Source organism: Apus apus, chromosome 2, assembly GCF_020740795.1.
Source record: "Apus apus isolate bApuApu2 chromosome 2, bApuApu2.pri.cur, whole genome shotgun sequence".
Taxonomy (NCBI): domain Eukaryota; kingdom Metazoa; phylum Chordata; class Aves; order Apodiformes; family Apodidae; genus Apus; species Apus apus.
Genome location: NC_067283.1, coordinates 66,246,099 through 66,268,875, shown reverse-complemented (window position 1 = coordinate 66,268,875; position 22,777 = coordinate 66,246,099). Strand labels below are relative to the sequence as shown.

Sequence of the window (22,777 nt, the reverse complement as noted above, 5' to 3'; positions counted from 1 at the left end):
GTATGCTTTTTAAGTGAGAATTCCAAGCTTGATAAATTAGCAGAAGTCATGACTGATAAGGAAATAGACCACTTAAAACTCTAACTAAATGATCCAAGATGTGTGATGTTTTCTTCTGCCTCCCTCTTCATGCAGCTGCTTGGGGAATCCCTGTCACAATTTTATTGATTTTTGTTAGGGGAGTGGGGGACTACCATGCTGAGTTGATCTGATCAAGTTCTCTCTTAGCCTTTCGAGTGTCAGTCACTATTGAAGGCTGCATCTATACACAGACAGATACTCATACTCCTAGCTGAAAAAGAGTAAGCTTTGTACTGCAGTCCTTTGCAAAGTTGATTTTAGCAGACTGGTTTCTTGGTGAGTGATATAGTAATCTCAGCTGTGGTGGGACTTTTCATGAGATGGTTCAGGGAGGTGACCAAATTTCAGTCCTTGTTTGAACAAGGTTGGTTGTTTACTTAGAATTTAACATGGGAATGGAGATCTGGGGAGAAAGCAAGCCAATGCCTTGTGGCCAGAATGACTGCAGTATCTGTACTAGAGGTCAGCAAAGAGGGAGTGTTCCTTCAGAAAGAGTGTTTAGCTTCTGTGCCATCAAATGAGGGGAGGGGAGCTTCTGAATGTGAATATATCCCCCCTGTCTTGACTTAAAAGGATGCTACAGTGGTGCAACTGAACAGAGGCTCGTGGCCAGAGTGCAGGAGCTGCGCTCTGAAGTTGGGGAGACAGAGCAGACCCAATAGGATGATAGTGCCTGTGCCAGCGATGGAGCCTGGCTGGCTTGCTTGGCCCTGAAGCACAGCACAGATTTTATGTGCACTGAAGCCACTTAGCAATCTCACTGAAGTGGCTGGATCCTTAAGTGATGTAAGCCATTTGTTGACTTCAGCCAGGGATCTGAGCCAAACTGTAGAAATACACATCTCTGCTTCCCTTCGATGATGAAAGAACTGTTTTATCTCTTCGTGGTAAGGAGCCACATGTTCTCCTGGAATGTGTTCTGGGAAAGCAAAGCTGAGAGGGAAAGGACTGAGTGGCTCTGCACAATTTTGCCATGTGTGCAGAAGAAAGGGCCTTGTGTTGAGAAAGGTAAGTGAACTCCATGCCATTTACTGTTTTTAAGCAGTAATGAATAACTCACAGTGGGGAGGGGAAAAAAAAACCCGTGGCAGCCTGTGTTAGTGCTGCTGCAAGCAGAATTAATTCACAGGGTGTAAAGAGGGAGGAGGATCCTGGCAGAAGCTGCTGAATGGCTGAGACAAATGTTAGTGAGGTGGGAAACATTCATTGTTGGCTGTTTCTGTGATGCAGAGCTAGTAGGGGCAACTGCTGGTTTTACAAGCAGGAACTTTCCCAGTCTGAACCAGGCACTAAGTTAAAATAAAAAATTTCTTCCTTTTTCACTGTCCTGGCACCTTCCAAACTTTCTGGGCCCTAGTGCTTCTTGCAGCCATCATGGTAGGCTGCCTCTCTATTATTATTTCTATCACTGTATTCATTCTATGATATAGCTTTAAAGCTGTGAGGAATACTTTTCAGAGAGAAAAATGATACATGATTTTCCTTCCTAATGGAAAGATAATGTTGTGTGTTTTAGCCTCATACATGTTCATTTGTCTGGAAGGATGTGCTCCATATATCTGCAGTGATCAAGGAAGAGGTTATGCACTTTATTTTGTCACTGTGTAAAATAAGAAAGCATATTTGTACAGCTCACTGAGGTGGGTACATTTTAAACAGGTGAAAACAAACAAATTACTCAACTGGATTTTCTGCAGAAAACCTCCATCCCATCCATTTTTAATTTTCTCTAAAACCCGTCATTTGATTTAAAAGTTTCTGAATTTGTCACTGGTCAGCCTTACAAATTATTTAGTGCACTAACCCAATTAGTTATCTCTGCAGTTATTTGAAGTATTATTGCATGTTGGAGTTCTGATTTTTCTTTCCTATTTGTTCAGCATACATTTGGGTATATACATAATCAAATATTCTGCATGGTTTCCTGATTAGCATAAATAATACCCAAAATTATCTAAGAATTTAAGCCACTTTGGATTTATGGAGCTCACAGATTAGAAATTAGAAGGGGTAATCTGAAGGGCATATTTGTATTTTTTAAAATACTCTTAAAATTATGGTGGCTTTAAGATTTCAGGTAGAAAAGATTGGACTTGGGAGAGTGGGGGAGAGAGAAATGTGCAGTAGTAGGCTTTCTAATATGTGTGGGAGGCTTGATTTCTTACTTGAAAAAGATTAGTAAAAATGCATGCTTGGAAAAATTCAGCTCTCTCTTTCTGCTCTAATCACTCCCTCAGATTATTGTCATGGAGATCCTCTTATATTTAGGAAGCCAAATCACTGGTTTTGGCAAAGCATTTCTTAATATGTTTATAGAAGGGCCTCTTTGCCATCAGCCTTTGTGTTACCAAAACCACTGGCTGCATTTTAATGGAATTATGACCTTTAGTCTTAACCAGGCTTAATTTGGAGAATAGCTAGAGATTGGATTTGTGCCTGTCACTCATTTTCTGGCTGTTTTCCATCCTTGGGAACATGAGTGCACACACCAGGAAAAATGAGCCTCCAAACTGAACGTCACCCACTGTGTGGCAAGAATGTGCTATTTGAGATGACAGGCTCTTGCCAGGGCTAAGTGGAGTGGCTGAAAGCACCTTTGTGTCAACAGCATGTGCAACAGGTAAATATTCTGCTGTGAGGGAAGAGGTCTTCAGAGCAGCTGAGGTTTTAACTCTTATACTTGGCTTTGGAGCCCTTCAGTTTAAGAATATGACCCTTGGTTTCTTCAGTGAGTGTCAGAAAGGAGTAAGTTTATAGGTTCTTCAAGTCCTGTAAAGGGGGGAGATACTCGAGCTTTACCAGCTGCCATCCAAACAGGGATTGTTGATGCCAGCTTTAGTTAACAAACGTAATTGGGGGCAATTTGAAGGGAAAGGCATAATTAATCAAAATTATGGAACTGGCAAGAGGAAAATTATGCAAGATCCATTTCTCTGAATGTGTTGGTGGTATTGGCTAAAGAAAAAAAAAAAAAGCTTTAATACTTTAACTGTTCTTGTGGTACCACACATGTGTATCATCTTTCTGTCAGGGAAGCAGCTCAGACACATGCAGTCAATGGCGAGATAGGAGGAAGGACACAGAAAGGAGGGAAAGTATATGTTTGCTTTTGTATCACGATATGCACACTTGCTGCCTCTTGCAGCTGTGTGCATTACATGTGATTTTAAGGCTGCAGTAGTTCTTTGTTGCTTACCTGATTTATCATTAAAATTATGTGGCAGAATTTGCCCAAGTAAGAGGTTATCTCTATATTTGTCTCTTGCTTGATGAACTTTTTGACATAACCAAGTTTATTCCTGCAAGCTGGGACACTGTAAATTCCTTCTGGTTTTCCTGGTTGTTGTGGTTTAACCCCAGCCAGCAACTAAGCACCACCCAGTCACTCACTGACTACCCCCAGTTTAGATGGGGGAGAGAACTGGAAGAGTAAAAGTGGGAAATCTTGTGGGTTGAGATAAAGACAGTTCAGTAGGTAAATCAAAAGCTGTGCACACAAGCAAACAAAACAAGACATTCATTCACTACTTCCCATTGGCAGACAGGTGTTCAGCCATCCCCAGAAAAGCTGGGCTCCATCCATGTAAAAGTGACTTGGGAAGACAAACACTGTCAGTCCAGAAGTCTCCCCCACTTCCTTCTTCCCTCAGCTTTATATGCTGTACATAATGTCATATGGTGTGTAATGCCCCTTTGGTGTGTTTGGATCATCTGTCCCGGCAGTGTCCCTTCCTGGCTTCTTCTGCACCCCCTGCCTGCTCACTGTTGGGGTGGTATGAGAAACAGAAAAGGCCTTGATACTGTGTAAGTGCTGCTTGAGAATAACTAAAATGTCCTTGTGCTACCAATGCTGTTTCCAGCACAAATCCAAAACTTAGCCCCGTACTAGCTACTATGAAGATTAATTCTATCCCAGACAAAACCAGCATACTGTTTCATCAGGAACTAGGTCTTTAAAGAAAACACGTTTTTCCGAAACTTCACATAAAATTGTCAGAACTGGCAACCCTGTTCAGAATTATTAGCTGTAAAACTTTCTGAAAAGAAAAGGTCTAATTCTCAGTAACAGGTATAATTAGCTTTAATGCTTAATTACACTGAGTCAACTAATTGGTTTCATTGGGACTATTCACAGTGACACTCACAGCTAGGCATGTAAGTGCCTCAGTCTTAAAAGTTTTTAAGTTTTTGCAATATGACAAAAGTCATTAATTCAGAAAGAATGTCCTGCAATGTGTGCATTCAGATAATATAAAATGTCAATGCTAATGAAATATTGTGTTATTAGCAGTTGTTTCTTGTGCTTTGACTATAGACCAGAGAATCAGTGTGGAATATTATACTTCTGTAGCAAGATAAAACTTGGCTGCACTCACACTTTCTTGGTGGTTAACATTCATGATAATGTATCTCTTGGGTATAAGGTGCAAAAAGTGTCAGTTCTAACATTTTAATTATATTAATTTAATGGATTTTATACGGTAATACAATTTGTTGATATAGTCAACTAAAAATATTTTTATTGTTCAGAATTCTCACTTGTAGTGAGAGAAGAAGGGGTAATGGTTTTAAACTGGAAGAGGGTAGATTTATATTAGATATCAGGAAGAAATTCTTCACTTAAGGGTGGTGAGACAGTGGCACAGGCTGCCCAGGAAAGTTGTGGCTGCCCCATTTCTGAAAGCATTCAAGGCCAGGTTGAATGGGGCTCTGAGCAGTCTGGTCTAGTGGGAGGTTTCCCTGCCCATGCAGGGGGGCTGGAACTAGATGATCTTCAGTGTCCCTTCCAACCCAAACCATTCTATGATTCTGTGAATACTTTTGGGATAAAATAATTTATAATCATGCAGTACCCATTTTTAATCACACAATTCTGTTGCCTTCATTTAGGATGCATTGGTGGTCTTGTTTTATATTGATAGCTTGATCCTCAGTACATGTTTGCCTTCCCTAGGTTTTGTTGGGAATCAATGTTACTGAATACGTGGGAGAAGGTAGTTATCGTCTTCAAACTTTGTAATAATTTTATCTTGAAATTACAATCTAATCAATAAGAAACAAAAGGAAGATGATGTCAGAAGAATGTAATGAATAGCGAATTCAGCAAGAAAACTGGGAAGCAAAGTTCAAAAAATGAAATGCCTCAGTTTCTTCTGCACTCCAGGTTCTCTGGTTTCATTCTGGTTATAAAGTACTGAAGACAGGGGAAGTATGTGACGAGTGTTTGCATGCTGATACCCTATGTGGACACATGCCACTTTAACTATGATGGATAGCAACTGCAGCAGGTATTTCAGTTAATGAGAAAATCCTTGCTTTGCATAATTTATATTGCAATATTATTTTTACAATTAGTGCTTACAGTACTTGGACAGACAGACATCTGCTTAATAGTTTATAAGCAAATTAAATACTTGATGCTTTATTAAATGGAAGGGAAATTTCATCAAGGCTAAATCTAATTCTTTGCTAGAGTGTTGGAAGTAGCTAAAGCCTGACGCAAGCTTGATGCTCCAAATATAGAGATGACCTGTTTTGGTTGTGGCACTTGTCTGCCTGTGTGTCCTTATTTCTGTTTCGTGGATAAGAGGATGAGGAGGGGTAAGGAGTCTATTGATGGTTAGATTTGAGAACTGACTGGGGTGCATGTCCTTGGGAAAAATATCCCCATGTTCACTCAGTCAGTAAAGCATTAAGCCATTAGAATCAGTCTTAAGTTGAAAGAGTATGTCTCTAGCTAGTCCCGTTTTGCTACAGCTTTGCACTAAGCCATAGAAATCTCTCTCAGGACAGAAATATGCCCCCAGTTAGGATGAAACAAGAAATTAATAGTTATATTGCAGTATTACTTAAGAAAGAGATTACTTCCATATAACATTTGCAACAGTCTTTTGTTTTCCTTGACAAGACCATGATAGTACAGTTTTCGTATATATATTTTTTTTCTTTCTTCTGCTTAAATCTCTGTTTTCTTGTCCTAGAGAATTGCTAGAAACAAACACAGAGACCTTGATATGGCTGTGCTTGATGCATGAGGCATCTGTAAAGTCTGGAGAAGAATGGCTCTTCACCATGCTTAGCCTCCATTGTGAGAGCATGTGGGCATCAAGTTCATGTTGTTCAGACTGCTGGTGAAGAGGTGTGTAGTTGGGCATCTCATGCAATGCTCTGGGCTCCTTCCTTCTGTGGGATTTTGTTGGTGTTGGCACCTCTCTTTTTCTGCCACCTTTTCCATTCTCCTATGTTTATGAGGGCTATGTACGCTGGCAGCAGCAATATGGTGGCCTGCAGTTTCTTGAAGGCTGCCCCTGCTGCGCTGGGAGAGTTGCTGTGCATGCAGTTCCCTAAGTTGGGAACTATGGTTTAAAATGATCACCTTGTTATCCAAAAGCCCACTGACAAAGAGCTACATAATCTACAAGGTGCTTCCATTCCCCATAGTGACAATTGCTCCTGCTCCCTGTTTAGTGAGTGCTCTTCAGTTTGTTGTGGGTAGAGGTAGTTTATTGAAAATACTGAGGTGGAGAGTTAGGAATAAATGGCTTTGAGCTGCTAGTGAGTAGTCATTGTTTGTATTTAAAGCAATTTGGCATGTTCATCCATTCATTAACAATTTAATTTTGTCTTGTCACCTTCTTTGTTCAGCATTCCTTATGGCTTACACTACACATGAAGGGTCATATTGGATTTCACTGATGCAATGAATATTTTTCAAAAAAACTTCAAAAGTTTGTTTCAAAGTTATCACAATTACTTACTAAGTTGAAATAGACAAAAATAAATGGAAAGCGATTGATCATTTCAATTATCTCTGTGTGGATGCATGGCAACATCTTGGAGCATTTAAAAGCTAATAAAAAAATTACCTGGGTTTAACTGATAACCTGTAAAATAATAGCTTATAATTATAAGGCAAAAATAGATCAACAAGGCTCAGTTTGTAATTTAGTCTTATCTCAAGGCTCATAAGAACAAAGCATTCTGTGAGATAAAATTGCTAAGATTACTTGAAATAATAATTGTCAGGACAAAAATTATTTATAAATAATATTTATTTTTTAAAGAAAACAAAGACAGGTATCACTGAATAACTGTCTAACTTGCCAAGATTTCCCCTCTGCAAGCAGTGTGTGCACCAGCTCTCTTAGTGTTAAAGGAGACCTAAGGGGAGAGTGGCAACAGTGTTTGGTTGGGAAGTGTCATTACACAGATGGGATACAGGTTTTTGTTAAGGGGCTTCGTGACGCAATAATGGGAAACCAAGGGGAAAGAGTCATGAAGATTACAGCACCTTAGCACATATGATGTCACTAAAAACTGGCAGGGCTTCTTAAACTTAGCTGCTCACAGCTAATGCTGCCCAAGGCAGCAGAAACATGATCTCAGCAGGTACCCACCTAAATGGCTGTATAATATTTCTAGAGGTGTGTGTCAGCAGCCTTAGGAGCGTGCAAGGACCATCTGTTAACCAGCATGAGTTTAAAAGGCTTAAAGTGGGATTGCTCCAAAAGATGTGTGCTTGTTCTTTCAGCTACCCAAGTCAGTGGCTGGTAGAAATGTTAGGAGCAGTGGTAAGTGTTCCTTCCTTCACAGTAGCTGTTTCAGGTGGCTTTTGGCAACACTTACAGGTATTTGTAGCCAACTGCCATTTAAAGTGGTGCTGAGAGGCAACAAAATGTAGGATCTGTTTGCTTGTGTCTTTTCAGAGATGCCTCCTGCTTTAAAATTTCTTTCCCTCTGTCTGCTAAAATAAAGCATCATATCGGCTATAAATCAGTTTGGTGAATAAGGAGGCACTTAGCTTTCATTAAAGCTTGAACCAGAAAGAAAAAGATTTCTGTCAGTAAGGGATAGAGGGGTATACTGAAGCCATGGTGACAGTATTAGCCATACTAAAATCTAGAGTCGTTTTAGCAAAACATCATTCAAAACATCTGACCTCCCATATAACTTCTTGTCACTACATTAGAATGCATTTGGTTGTGTTTGCTCACATGCATGAAGCTTCTGGATTAGGTTTATGTGTGCAATAGAGCTTCAGTATACTATAGCCATTACTATATATCCAGCTTCCCTTGTGGAATGGTGTATTGTGGGTGGATTGCCTTTGGGAAGAGAGTATTTTACCCCTTTTAGAATTTTATATTGAATTTAAGGCAGAGGTTTAGAGTGGATTAAGCAAGGAAATGTAGATTGGATCTTGAAGAAGGTATTCTCAGTAGCTTAGATCAACTTTCATGTTTTGATTTAGCAGGTGTTGCTACTTAGAAAGAGAATCAGAGCTATATCTAAAGGGGCTTCTCATCTATTTGTTTTATTGGGGGGAGAGGTGTTACTGGTGTTGTGGCTGCTGTTCACAGTGTGTCCCCTTAACTAATGTATCAACTATGAACACAAGAACATATCTGTTGTTTTTCCCATCTTCAGTTGTGCCCTGAATACTGCACAATCAGTCATCTCCAAGCTCCATGTATGTCTTTTCTATGAGGAGGAAGCTCAAGAAGATGTAGAAATCAAACAGAAAGTAAGGATTAGAGTGGTGGAGGACCTCTGTTAGGTCTTTATTCAATCACATTAGCCTTAATAAGTAAGAGTAATAATTGTACTTGCAAACGATTTTCCCTCTATGATTTTTGAGAGGGATGAAGACATTTTCTGGGAAGAACTGGTATGTGTGGAATAAGGGGCAGAAAGTCCAGAGTGGATTCAATCATTAAGCTAGATTTCTTTCCCTGAAAAGAAGATTGCTGGACTTAAGAAAGATGTTCTTTTGTGCTAGAATTGAATGTGCTGGGTTGTTTTGGGTTTGTTTTGTTTTGTTTGTGGTTTATCTGTTTTGTTTTGTTTATTGTTGGGCTTTTTTTTTCCTGCTTATTGGATTTTAGTGCACTGTATTTTTCTAATTTAATAGCTCACTTCCCGTCGAACATTACCAAAACAGTTTCTGTAAATCTCTCTGCGCAGAGTATTTTATATGAGCCAAAGATATTTTTCTTGCTAGATCTTATATACCTTGTAGCACAACTGCACAGGTATTTATGTGTATCCTTGGAGGTTTTTGTTCTTATCTGTAAACTAAAACCTTGAGTACTAACCTCCTTCTTCTGAGAAAGGCCTCTGATGCTTTTTCCTAAGGAATCCTGTTAATTCTGTGCTGTTCTGTGTGGTAAGGGGGATATGCTCTCTCTGCATGACTTGCCCTCCCTTCTGAAGTCTAAGTCACAATCATCTTTTCTTTTGAGGTTGGAGAAATAGCAGTTATTTGTAACAGAGGTCCTCTGTGTTGTTTTTCACACTGGTTAAAGAAATTACTATAAAAGCCAATAAAGGTTCTTTTTCAACCTTTTATCTACTGACGCAACAGTACCCTGAAACCACTTTGGCCTCAGAGCAAAGGGTTAAGCACTCATCTTGTGCAAAGAAGGTTCTTGTCATTGCAGTATTTTGTTACTGCACTTGCATGAATTGCCCTGTAAGAATTATGACAATATGTTCATTACAACACAAACCTCACCTTAGAAACCTTTTCTGGTAGTTTCATAATTAAGTACAAGCGATGTAGGTTTTTTTTCAGGCTTCCTTCTCCTTCCTCTTTCCTCAGAAAAAAGATACAAAATATAAGCAAATAAGTTTCCTTTTAGTGCAGTTGTGGAATAGTTCAGAGTGGCTTGAAAACAATTGAAAAATGTTCCAAAAAATAGGTCTGACTGATTTCCTGTTCATTTTAACTACACATCTATCTAGAGGCCCTCTTATATAATAGGATTTTTAGTCCCCAATGGGTAGGAAACAGTTATATGAAGCTCCACTTACATTTTGTACTGTATCAGAATGAGTGTCCCAAAAAAACCTTTAAATGGTTGCAGGGTAATTAAGGTTCACTGGTACAGTGGTAACTAGATGGCTATATTTAATTAGTCTGTCTTTAAGGCAGGATTGCTGCATCATATTTGAAATGCCCTTTGAGGAAGATAATTAAATATGTCATACAGGAGCTTTAGTGTGATGATCAGTGTGGTTAGTATTTACATTTGCTGCAAAGTGAGCTTCTATTACCCAGATAGCACAGCTTCTGATAGATCACCATTACAGCTCCTTCTTCAAATAAATAAATACATATTCTATTACAGTTCTGTAATTAGCCATGGAAAAAGAAAGAACTGTTTTCTCATAATGATACTGACTTCCCTAGCCACCTCCTGCTTTGGCTTATTGTAACTGTGGAAGGACACATTTCAGGAAAACACTGATGTGTCTAAGTTCATCTTTAGCAAACACCGTAAGTATGTTCCTGAATTGATTTCTGAGTTGCAAATGAAAATCTATTCTGTGGAGATCATAATCTCAGCATCTTCTTTTTTTTTTTTCTCTCTGTGTTTGTTTCAGAAAAGAGATAGTAAACCAGCACCAGTCCCAAATAAAAGTGATGGCAGGAGGTGGGCACATGAGGTTCTTCTCATACATTCCCATTCAGACACTTGCATTGTCTCAGGAGACACAGCAACAGTTGTGTTGTCACAACTCTGCATAACTGTTTGCAGTTCTGCAAAGTATCCTGCTCAGAATCAGGCTGTGCCCATGCACAGAAGAGTGCAGAGAACAGATGTTGGAGGAAAGGGGATGACTTCACCACATCAGCTGAAATAGTGGTTCCTGCTGCTCTCACTTGTAACTGTTCTTTAGAGCCTTGTGCTTTCCCTGCTTGTGCACACAGTTCTAATTGGACCAAACTAGGTTTGCTAGACCAGCCTCTTGGAAATCAGGGCTATAGATACGTGTGTCTGCTATGCATGTTAATACATATCTGCGATGTACCTAGGGCATGCACCCAGTTTTAACAACACAGGAGTATTCCCCAAGTCTCTAATAGTAGTATACCATTAATCTTTGTATAGCCTCTTCCATCCTGCTTGGGCTCCTGGCCCACACAGCCTCGTAACACCTCTTGAGTTGGACAGGTATATGGCAACATGGTTGCCAGATGTTCTAGGCTACTTGTGGTTTCTGCCCAAACACAGTTTCTCTGTAGGGAAAGAGTCCAAGTCTGCAAAACATTTGGCAGGGATTTCCAGATCTGAAGCAACCCAGTCAGAGTAGCAGGATAAGCCTGTCTCTGGATGCTTTTAAGTCTGTGTACTTTTCTCTGTGTTCAAAGAGCATCTCCACAAACCATGCCTGGCCAGTCTGACACATCCTAGAAATGTTTATATTTCAATCTAGGAAAAACTATATCCCAGGGGAAGCCACCCACCCCAGCTTTTACTACTGTCCTCAGGATGCCCTCTGGAAGATAATTTGCAGCAGACCTCATGGTGCCTGCGCTGGAAGCAGCCTTTTCTGGTTTGATGAGGCCACTGATCTATATTCATTGTATTAGTAAACTAGTGCACCAGCAAGCTGGAAAAAAAAAGCCCACCTTTCATGTATTTCTCATCCTAGAAGTGCAAGCAGATAAGTATTAATTGACTATATTGAAGTATTTGTAGACACTGGTTTATTAAATGGATCCTCTGTTAATTTAGAAGTGCAGATGCACTGAATCAGTTCCAAGGTCTTGTCCTGAGGCCTTTAGCACTTTTTCTCTGTAGTGACGAAAGAACAGACAGTTCCAGGGTTTGTGACTGTTGCAATTCTTTAGTTCTTGCTGAAAACATTGGTCGTGCTTCTCGGAAGATCAGAGAAATAATGTACTTAGATGAACATAATCTCTGTTCATGGAAGTCATGGAAACAGTTTCATTTTGGTCATTTGGAGTGCAGGGTGGTTACTTCATTGTTGATTCACATCTTTAAAACATTGGGCCTTCTGCATTTGTGAAAGATAGCAAGAGAAATGGATGTAACAGCTATCAGGTGGGTCCATCGGGTATATGACCTTTGAAAACCCTATGAAAGAGATTATTCCACTACCTAATTTAACATCACTCTTCACAGGGTGACCTGCATGTAGTTTTATTAATTGCATGCTTTTCTGGTGTGCTAATTCTTGGGGTTTTCAGCCTGGCCACTGTTGGTTTGTTTGGCAGAATTTGAAAGAAAAACAGCGGAAAGTGTGACAGTCATGGTTTTTTTCATATCCACTTCTTGTCTGTTTGCTACTGTGGATCTGAACTGGGATGGCTAGTGGGACATGGAATCTGTGGGTGGAAGGACTTGGGAGAAATGAGGAGGAATCTAACCCAAACACTTGTGTCCCTGAAGGATCTGATGAAAAACCCAGGCTATGAAATATGGAATATCTTCTCTGTTCAAATGGTACTTTCAAAGCTTTTAGGCTCCAAATATTGATGCAGTTTCAAAGCTATATGTATTATGAAAAATAAAATTAAAATAGTGGAGGTCAGGATTGCAGCATGTTTTCTTTAAAATAGTAATGATTGTCAGATGATCTGGCAGTTAATGGAGTAGCCGGGAACTTAGTACTAGAATCTGAAATGTCAGGAAATGAAAAAGCCAAATCTTGTCACAAATACTCTGCATTCTAGAAAAAGATCAAGGTGCAACCGAAGGACCAAGCTTTGTCTTCCTACTCAGGAACTTCTTTTTTACAGAGAGACTAGAATTAGTCATGGGATGTGAAGGTAATAGTTTGTCTAAAATGCTGTGACAGATTCTAAACTTAAGTAATTATTAGTAATCAATAAAAGACAAGCTTGTTTTTATTATTTTTTTATTTTTGTCTACCTTTTACACTTTAAAAGGGCTCCCACTATGGTGTTCATAGAGCAACTTAGCTTCTGAAGACCTAGTCAAGTAATGAAAAGAAGAAGAATCACCTGTTACCATCAGATTTGTAATTTACAGTTGCCTTGGTTTAATGCAATGTGAATGTTAAAAAAAAAAAATTAAAAAAGTTTGCTGGGAGGAAGAGAGGAAAAAAGCTCTCACCTCAAGCTAAGAACGTACACTGAGGGCTTTTTGCCCTTGCCAAAACCAAGCTAAAGGAGGAATTTTTGTATCGCTACTGCACAGACTGGTTTGTTACATGAATCATCACAAAACTGGTAATCTTCAAAGTCTAAAGCTTTATGCTGAGTCCAAGGTGGTGGGTTCTGTGCAGCAGCTACCTGCTTGAGCAGCCCTGTTTATTTCAGTGGGACTACATGGGTGAGAGGGGCTGCAGAACTGAACTCCGCCTTGAAACCCTACTCTGAGGTACTGCTCTCAGGGGCTTCAGGAAGGTGGGAGGGAAAGGCACTTGGCAACATTCTTCCCAGAGCAGAAGACCACTGTTAAGTTTCTCTGCTTCATGGGATGGGAAGACCTGTTTTCCCCATGTGCTTGGTCTGGACCCCACTGAGCAGCTGTCCTCCTGCTGGGATGTTCATCCAGCCAGAGTAGCTGTCTCACTGAAGGAGCATTAAGGTCACTCGTGTATTAGCGCCAGTCATGCTCTACTGATACATCAGGGAAGAAATCTGCCCTTCAGGGCTTCCCTGCTGTGATGCCTTTTTGAGCTTCTGCCAATGTGGACTTACCCCTTGAAGACACAAGAGTATTTGTCCCTTGGTATTTGTCTGAAAAGCACCAGCACTTCTTTTCTTGTTTAAATCTGCGTCAAAAAAAAGGAATGCCTGTGAGCTAAGCTATTGTAAACCCAGTGAGAAGGAGATGGAAATAGTATAAGCCTTTTGTTAAAATGAACTGTTTTTTTTCCACCCTCTGCCATGTTTGTCTCTAGGTGAGATTTGAGTGGGTAAGACAGTTGATATATCTGGTTGGGTTTTTTATTGAGTAATCCAGAATGGGGGATAGCAATCCTTCAGTTTTACTCAAAGTTGAAAGAGGATGAAGGTCATGCATTTTGCAGCCTGGTGTAAATACTGTCCAGTGCATGTCAGTGGCCCTTCTGAGCCACACAGACTTTGGCATCAGCAGGATCCTGCTCTGGCTTTCTTCTAAGTGCAGTTCTTAAGTAGTCCCCAGGGAGTTGTTTTTCCTCTAGGCAAGTAAAGTTACTGAAAATCCAGTAAGGGATCTTTATGAACATCATTTAAATTCTCTGTATTGAATTTGGATACTAATACCTGGCCAGGCCTGTGCTGTTCTTTCTACTTGCTAATTCTCAACTAGTGCCTATGTAGTTTCATGTTCCTCTGCTACCTTTCAGCTCCTTTGCCTGGAGGCTAAGGCATGAAAGCTGAAGAGGTAAGGACCCCAGTCACAGGCATTCTTGTACTGCTCCACTGGAAAATGTTAGTGTAACAACATAACGATTCTTCTTACCTCAGACATCAGGTGACCTTCTAGGAGAGGCCCAGTGTGCATACATAGATTTAGGATTTGATCAAAGATAACCTGAAGTAAGAAGTGAAAAATTGGGAGGTTCAAAACAGTCATAGTTCACCATCTCTCAGGCAAGTCGGGCTGCCAATTAAGAGTGCTACCTTTGTATTTCAGAAGCCTTGTGAATAAAATATTAACATTTGCCACAGAAGCAGCTTTAAAAGAATTCAGTGTGTTAGGGGCATGCTGCATTCCTTTGTGGGTAAGAGGATATTGTCTTTTGGGGTTTCTTTTGGTGGTGTACAGTTCAACTAAAACAAAAACTTTGTGCTGTTTTGTATGTCTTTACTACTTAGTAAAGTATCACCTAACCATCCTTGTACTTCATTAATTTCATGCTTTTCTTTTGATGCTGCTTTGTAAGATACCTAACATTGGATTTCACTCCATTGTCATGGGAAAGTGACAAAAGAAACACAGAAATAATCTCTTAAAACTGGGATTTAATCTGCTGGATTACTGCACAAGTATATCCTGAGTATTTGAAAAAACATTCCCCTCTTCATACTTTCACCGCTGCAATCTAAGACCCTATTCTTGAAATGACTTTTCTAGCCTTAACTGGTAGCTTTTGAGAGATGCAGTCATTGAAATACTGCTCCAACTGGTCAGGCTTTCTTCTGAAGGGCTCTTGGTAGACAGGGTCCCTTTGCAGCTCATTGGAGTGTTTTCAGCCTTGCATAATGGCAGGAGATACCTGTGTGGAGCGTGGAAGGGTTTCCTCCCTTTTTATTACTGTGGGACTTGGTTTGGTTTACATAAGCTTTCAGGAAATTCTTTCTTTCTGAGAGTTGGTTTCTTGAAATCATCACCAGAGCTAGGTGCCTTCTCTTTCATTATTATGACTGTGTAGAAATAATCAGACCTGGATGCATCAGCAGTTGAAGAGAGCATAATTTTTGAAGAACTGAGAGATACGGAGGGGGAACCTCTTTTTATAAAGGAGACACTTTTCTAAGCTGCCAAATGCAAACAATTTAGATACCATCATCTGTTGCAGGTGTAGCAAATCAATGTTGAGGAATGCCTGTGTGGCCATTCAATCAAATAAGAAGTAGTCATCTGTTTAGTGTAATTGAACATTTGTGGTAATGTGTATTGCTGGTAATTCCTACTGACACCAAGCTCTGAAAATATCAACTTGAGTATTTTCTGACAAAACTTTTCACGTGGCAAAACATAAATTTGCCTGTTGTCATTTAAAAATTGATGTGATGTCCTTGTGTGGCTTCCTGAAGCATAGTGCTATTTTATGAGCCAGTCATCTAAAGAAGAAACAGATGCATCTCTTGTGAGATGAGTGGTAAGTGCCTTAGATGTAATTATATTTCTTTATATTTATTTTTTAATGCTTGTTTGACATCCAAGGATATTTTTGAATCCCCTTATTTTTTTATTAATCTAAAGGAATGTAGAATACAGCTGGCTTCTATGCATCCCTCACTTCTTTTCTGGTGGTTTTTAGAGTTCAAGGTAATTCAGTCCGTAGGTAATCCTGTGGTAGACTACATGTTGAAAGATGGAAAGGAGATGATAAAGTAAATATTCCTTTGATTATCCTGTGTCGCTCCTGCCAAAACTGATTTATGCTGTCTTAAGTCACCAGTGGCTCTGCTTCCAGCTCTAGTTCACCTGTGGTGAATGTTAGCTGTGGTGCTGTTTCCTGACCATAGACGACTGTGAGTTTATTGTTGTCCTGTTTTTAAGGTATATTTCAGAGTTGTTTCACGTGGGACATCTGTATTGTGTTCACTGTTATTGGCTTCGTTCTCATGGAAGCTTGAGACGAGTTTCTGTGCTTTTTTGAGTTACTTTGTGATACTTTTCCCATTGTCCTTTAACTTCACTGGTTGCTGGGTAGTGATTAATGTAGTTGTGTGTTTTATACCTTTTCAAGAAAACAACTTTTCAAATTTTCTAAAGGTTTCCTTGTTTTGTTTACTGGAAATCTCAAATCAAGCAAACAAACCCATAGGAACAAAAAAAAAGCCCACCACCACCACAAAACTCTTTAAATTCAAGTTCTTCTCATGTGGAAGCTCAAATAAAAAGCACTCAAATGCTGACTAGAACTTAGACTTTGCCTGCTATTTTATTTGCTGTAAATCAGTTGTGCTTTATTTATACTTGAGTCTCTTCCTATCAAATGGGTTCCCTCTTTCCTAAGCAAATACACTTCAATCAGTTCCTTTCTTCCTAAAATAATACATTTTAAAAGTGTTTTATATACTATGCTGAAAAGTTTAATTTAACCATTAATATTTCTTTTTTAAATCAATATTTTCTTTTTTGATCAAACCCAGGAGGTTGGCTTACACTTGCAAGCAAATGCAGCACACAGTTCTAATTTCATTACATTTCCAAGCATAAGCCAGAGAGGTAACCTTTGAACAAGATGTAATAGGATGGGCAGACATGTTATGGGGCAGAAATTTTTAACTGATTCAGAAGCTGCTCACATTTTTTTTCATTTTTTGTTCAGACCATTTTAGACCTAGCAATACGTGCATTTATGTGTGCTGTTTTTTGAGAAGGAGGTTCAGGAGGTGGCAGGGGATATGTCCTCAGGTATTGACTTACTCCAATATCTTCTTTAAGAAGCTTTTCCAAGTGTATCTTACATCTGCCAGAACTGTAACACAAATCTAGATACAAATTATTTTTTAAATGGATAAATAGCAATTAAGCCATGTTGCTGTTGTTTAAGGAAAGATCAAGCAATGGAAGCTGAAAAATAACACTGGTCAGCAGAGAGCTCACAGTTTCCCAAACAGTTAATTGAATTTCTTCATGCAGAATCCCAGCCTTTGTGCAGAGATCTCCGTAATCTTCTGGAGAAGTGCCAGAGATTTTGTGCTTTGGAGATGTAATTAATCAAAGAAGTTTACTTTGACAGAGAAGCTGTTAAATCTTTTCAGTCAATTTGTGTTTTGCAGGCCTTGAACAACTCCGGATTCACCAAAACAACATGCTTTGCAGGCCAATGTTTTCCGTTTATGGACTTGATATCTTCTCCATCAGCTGACCATCTGACTTAGAGATATTTAGAAAGCTTCTTGGTGATGGAAGTGGCTACTCTTGTAGTGTCTTTTTTTCATTATGATGTTAAGTACTTTGCTGCACTCTGTCACAGGGCATGAGATGTCTGTATTTTTAGCCAACATGGGAAGCTCAAAGCTAGCTAGCTGTAAAACTTATTTTTCTATACTTTCAGAAAATTAACTTCTGTGAGGTTGGTTTCCCCATACTACTTCTAAATCTGGGGGAAATAATACTTTGCTCTCCTACAGCTTGATTAAAATGCATTAAAATTTTAAAACCGTAGGACCTTCTATTACTACATGGGGGGAAAAAGCAGCATAGCCAAAACAAGATTAGGCTGTAATGAAAAGCCTTTAACTTAGAGTGCTGATTAATTGCAAATGAAAGCTGTTTGTGATGTAAGATGTACTCTGAACAAAAGCTCAAATCTGACACAGGCTGTTATTTGAGAGGGTGATGTCTCTGGAACTAAGCTTTGCAGATTGTGGAAGAAAGGTTTCAGAAATATGATTGCCTTCTGTGACCAAACACCTTTTAATTGTTTCATGCATAAAACGTGGGAGTTACTCATATGTACAAGCACATGGTTTCATGGCAATTTTGGCTAATCTGTGTGCAAACTGCCATTACCTGTCCCATCTATGGCCATGCCCATGCTCATCACTTCAGATGGAACTAGTACCTGTCCAGAAAACCATCTAGCAAAAGAACAGGCTCCCATAAAAAGGGGTTTTGGCCAAATCAGCTGTCTGGGCCAGCTCTCAGCACAGCTACAGTGGGCAGATCAAGGGAGGCCACAGGCATTTACAGCTAGGAGGACATAATCTCATATCAGATTGGATTTAAATTGGTTTACCTTGCTGTGGAACCACACCTAAAGCCACAGCAAGGGCAGCAGGGAGAAGCAGAACTGCCCTCTTCTCTCTTCAAAGCATTTGTTGTTAATGAACCTCCCTATAGGAAGTGAAAGAGACAAGATTTTGACTTTTGGTGTAGGATGATGGTGTAAAATGATTAAAACTGAGTTGTTTGAATGTAATACACCTTTTACATTGGTGCAGCTAATGGTAGAATCAGGCCCAGGATATATAGGAAGGACAGAAAATTAACTGCTTCCTCCATAAGCTATTGTTGGCACTGGAAGTATTTGGAATATTTATTGCTATAATTTAACTAGGTCATATACAGAGCCTTCCTCTCTTTGTCTGGCAGAACTGGATGTAGGAGCTGTAAAAGGCACGTGAAATTTGAACGTGTTGCAACATGATTGATTTTTTTTTTCTAGCTGTGTTTTACCTGATTACCTGATGAGGCTTGGGCAGTAGTAGTCCTTTATATGTCCTTTATACAATAGGATTGTTTTCAAGAGAATTATGACAAAAGGATGCTATTTGAATACACTCAACTGACTCACGCAAGTCTAAAGTAAAAATGGTACATTAAGAAAACAGACTTAAATAAAAGTCATACCTTTAACTAATCTTATGGGTAGTACAATAGCACAGTAGATGAAAATAAAAGATTTCTTATGACAGTGATAAGCCACAGAGCCATGCTGTATAACTTGTGCTATTAAATACAGCCTTTGTCAATTATTGCTAATCTACATCCATCTTGTACTCTGCAAAAAACAAATCTGAGACTTACTCATGGGCCTTCTGTTTAATTGAGCCTGTGCTTAAGGTTAAACTTCACAGCTGAGTCAAGGACACAGTAAGCAGTTGTAGTGTGGAAGCAGAAGGCAGATTGTTAAGTCTTTCATTGATTTTTAAATGTGTTTCCTTGAGGAATGTTACAACATCTTTTACTTTCTTCGAATAAGTTATTGCCTTCACCCCTCACTTCTCTATGACTTCTTGCTTATGATGACTTGCTTATTGGTAAACAGTTGAGAGAAGAAGGCAAATGCCCTTGCACACTGTCCCTTCCTACCATTTAGGAATGAGGATTGACAACATGAGCATAGTCATTCTGACATACTATTTCAATGAGTTGTCAGCATCAACAAAATTCATACTTTTGTGCATCAACAAAGAATCCATTAAACAGCACTAGGAAGAGCTTCAAAGAGATAGTTGTGTCCAACTCTCTGCTCATGAAACTTGTCGGAGGGTTGATTTCTGCATTCTCTGCCTGGTTGAAGTTCTTTGAGCTCTTCTGTACTTCAGAAGTGCTACTAGCAGCAGTTCACTGGATAAAGGTGTATGTCTTTCATTGTATGCATTTGTTTTGCTAAAGACGTGTAAAAGTATGAATGATATAGTGGGACACTGGTGTTGCTGTAAAAACATTGGTTCCCAAAATTGAAACAAGCTGAACTTGCAGCTTTTTTACCAGTACAGCCATATCCTCACTCAGAGAATGTTGCTGCTTTTTACCATTTACTCTATCCTAGATAAAGCAACAAAAGGCTTAAATGTGGGTTTAAAAGCTTGTCTGTACTGAAGTGTTTCAGTGAGAGACCCAAGGAGTGCTCTTGCACCAGATAATTGTGGGTGATGTGGCCTGTAAAATCCACTGGGTTAAAAGGTTTCAGCAGCAAGGATTCAACCATCCTAACAATCTCTCTTGTACAATATAAGTTAAAACAATAAGCAAGCAATGGAAATCCTGAAAATCAGCTCTAAAGGCATCAATAATTTCATTTGCTTGCTAAACCGTTACTTTCATATGTTTTACAGTATTCATCCAACCATAATTTTAGCTTCTGGGTATTCGTTATTGTAGCAACGTGCTGTTGAATATATACCATTACATTCTTTATCTTACTTATGGGATGGAGTTTCAAATTCATGGTTTTCAATGGTAGGCATGAGCCTGCCATACAAAACTTCTGTAGTCTCAGCTAGAAAAGAAGTTGTCAGAGCTGTATGTCAGTATGTCAGAGCTGTAAGGTTAGAGGATTTAAAAAAAAAAAAAAGAAATTGATGTTTTATACAAGTAGTCTGCAGTGTAGGTAAATTGGATTTTTATGCATATGCATTTGGACTCTTATAATTGGCAAAGCTGATTTGGTGTCTTGAAAACGATCTTGAAAACTGGCCATATGAGGAGAGGCTGAGGGAGCTGGGGCTGATCAGCCTGGAGAAGAGGAGGCTGAGGGGGAGACCTCATTGCTCTCTACAACCAACCTGAGAGGAGGTTGTAGTGAGGTGGGTGTTGGCCTCTTCTCTCTAGTGATAGGCCAAGAGGAGATGGGATCAAGTTGTACCAGGGGAGGTTCAGATTGGATATTAGAAAAATTTCTTCACAGAAAGAGTGGTGAGGCATTGTAACAGGCTTCCCAGGGAGGTGGTGGAGGCACCGTACCTGGAGGTGTTAAAAAAGGGGTAGGCATGGTGTTTCATAAGATGGTTTAGTGGTTAGGGGTTGTAGGACAGATGGTTGGACTTGATGATCTTAAAGGTCTTTTCCAACTGTGACGATTCTATGATTCTCTGATGTTGTTTAGAGAAAATGCTGCAGAGATGCTGTCCAGAATAGGAGTAATTAATCAACCTAGCTCTTCTTCAGTGCTAGAGTAAGGTGGAATATGTGCTCCCAGTGCTTTTAAAAACTGTCTCTGTGGGTGTTGTTCATTTGCTCCTGGTGGACAAGGTTCCTGAAGGCAGGTTGCTTCCCCCACCCCTCAAACTTCAGGAAGCTAAAGAAAAAGGTGACTCAGCATGGAGAATTTAACTGGTGGTAAAGCATGAATACTTAAAAGTTGTTGTTGGGCTTTTGTGGCTATCATGGTGTTGAGTGGAAGACCAAAGCTTGTGCTTGCTTGTGCAGAGGGTCCTTCTTTAATAGTGTGTCTCACTGCCTCCTCTCTGTTGAGGGCAAGAGAGGACAGGATAAGAGACATCCATTCCCTTCACTGTTTGCAGAGGTCCCTGAACTCACTTTGCCCAGGTATTGCCAGTGATGGGAATAATAGCCTCTGACTACACACACATGAGACAGTATTCTGCAGTTTTGGAAGTATTCTTGTGAAGTAATTAGTGCTCTGCTAATGACATGGGAACTGCCAGTTTGAAAACTGTGGCTATAAACTATCCCTCTCTTCTTATTCCTCACCTCTTGCTTTTTCTTTCTCTGGGCTCATATCTTCCTCTTACATCTGCACACAGGTGTGTTCTGACCCAAGCTTGCTGACATTTGAAAGTGGTAGTCTCCCTCCAAGTCTGTTTTTAGGTCATAAAGCCAAGCAAATGTATGATAGTGTGTTTTTATTTTCATTGTTGCACATGCAAGCATTAGCCTTGCACCACTGCCTGTGTTGCACTTGGTTCAATTTGTCTTTTAACACCATAGTGAAAACAAGCATGAGAGGATTATGAGAAACTTTTGGAAGTTCTCTCTGGGTAAGAGGGTTACTAACCTAAGAGTAGGAACCATTAACTCCCCAGTCCTCAAAACGTCATCATCACTACTCTAAATCTGAGTAACAAGGGAAAGGAAAGATGTAGGGTTCATATGTTTATATGACAATCTTAGGCTAAGGGAAAAATCCTTGGAAATTATAAGACGTCCATTGAAATCAGTGACTGTTCATTTTTGGCTAGGAGAAAGACCAAAAGTACCAAAAGCAGACATGTCTGACATCTACTGAAAGTTTCATTTTGCCAGCCTGTTTTAAAATATACCACAAAAAATGCTCAGTAGCCTTCAAATACAATCTGCAGTGCCAGCTGATGACCAAACCTAAATGATTCTTCAGAGTTTAATTTAAATATTTGTGGGTTTGTTTTTAGAATTCAATAAATCCTGTGTCAAGCCATGAGACTGTAAAAGCTGGGGCTACCCAACTGGGGAGTGACATTGGCTATTTGTCATGAGCTGGAGGACTCCTGCTGAGGAGCTGGCAGTGGTCACACATTGGTCAGGGCTGTGTCTTGTTGGGTTTTGAGTATCTCTGTTGATGGAGACTCCACAGCCTCTTGGAGCAACTTGTTCCACTGTTTGACTTTTTTCACTGTAAAAGAGTTTTTTTCTTATGTTTAAGTGGAATTTATTTATTTCAGTTTGTTCCTGTTCCCTCTGAACAGGTTTCTGTTCACTGAATGCTACTGAGAGTAGTACGTAAGAGCCTGGCTCCTCCTTTACACCCTGAAACCAGATATTTATATCCATTGTTGAGATTCCCCCAGGCCTTCTCTTCTCCAGGCTGAATGGTCCCAGCTATCTCAATCTGTCTTCAAATTAAAAATCTCAAAGCCCTTTGTTTTGCTGGACTCACTCCAGTATGTCATGTTTGTCTTCAGGAGCTCAGAACTTGGGAATACTAGAACTGGACATGGCACTTAAGATATGATCTCAACATCTGTGTGCTGAAACTCAAGGTCATTCGTTTGGCCGCTGTGTTAATGCATAGGGAGCAGGTCTCT

At 39.7% G+C, this 22,777-nt stretch overlaps 1 protein-coding gene across 2 annotated transcripts in view; it reads left to right on the top strand.

Moving 5' to 3' along the window:
• PHACTR1 (phosphatase and actin regulator 1) overlaps positions 1-22,777 on the top strand; it is a 294,543-nt gene that overhangs the window by 18,917 nt on the left and 252,849 nt on the right. The window lies entirely within an intron of this gene.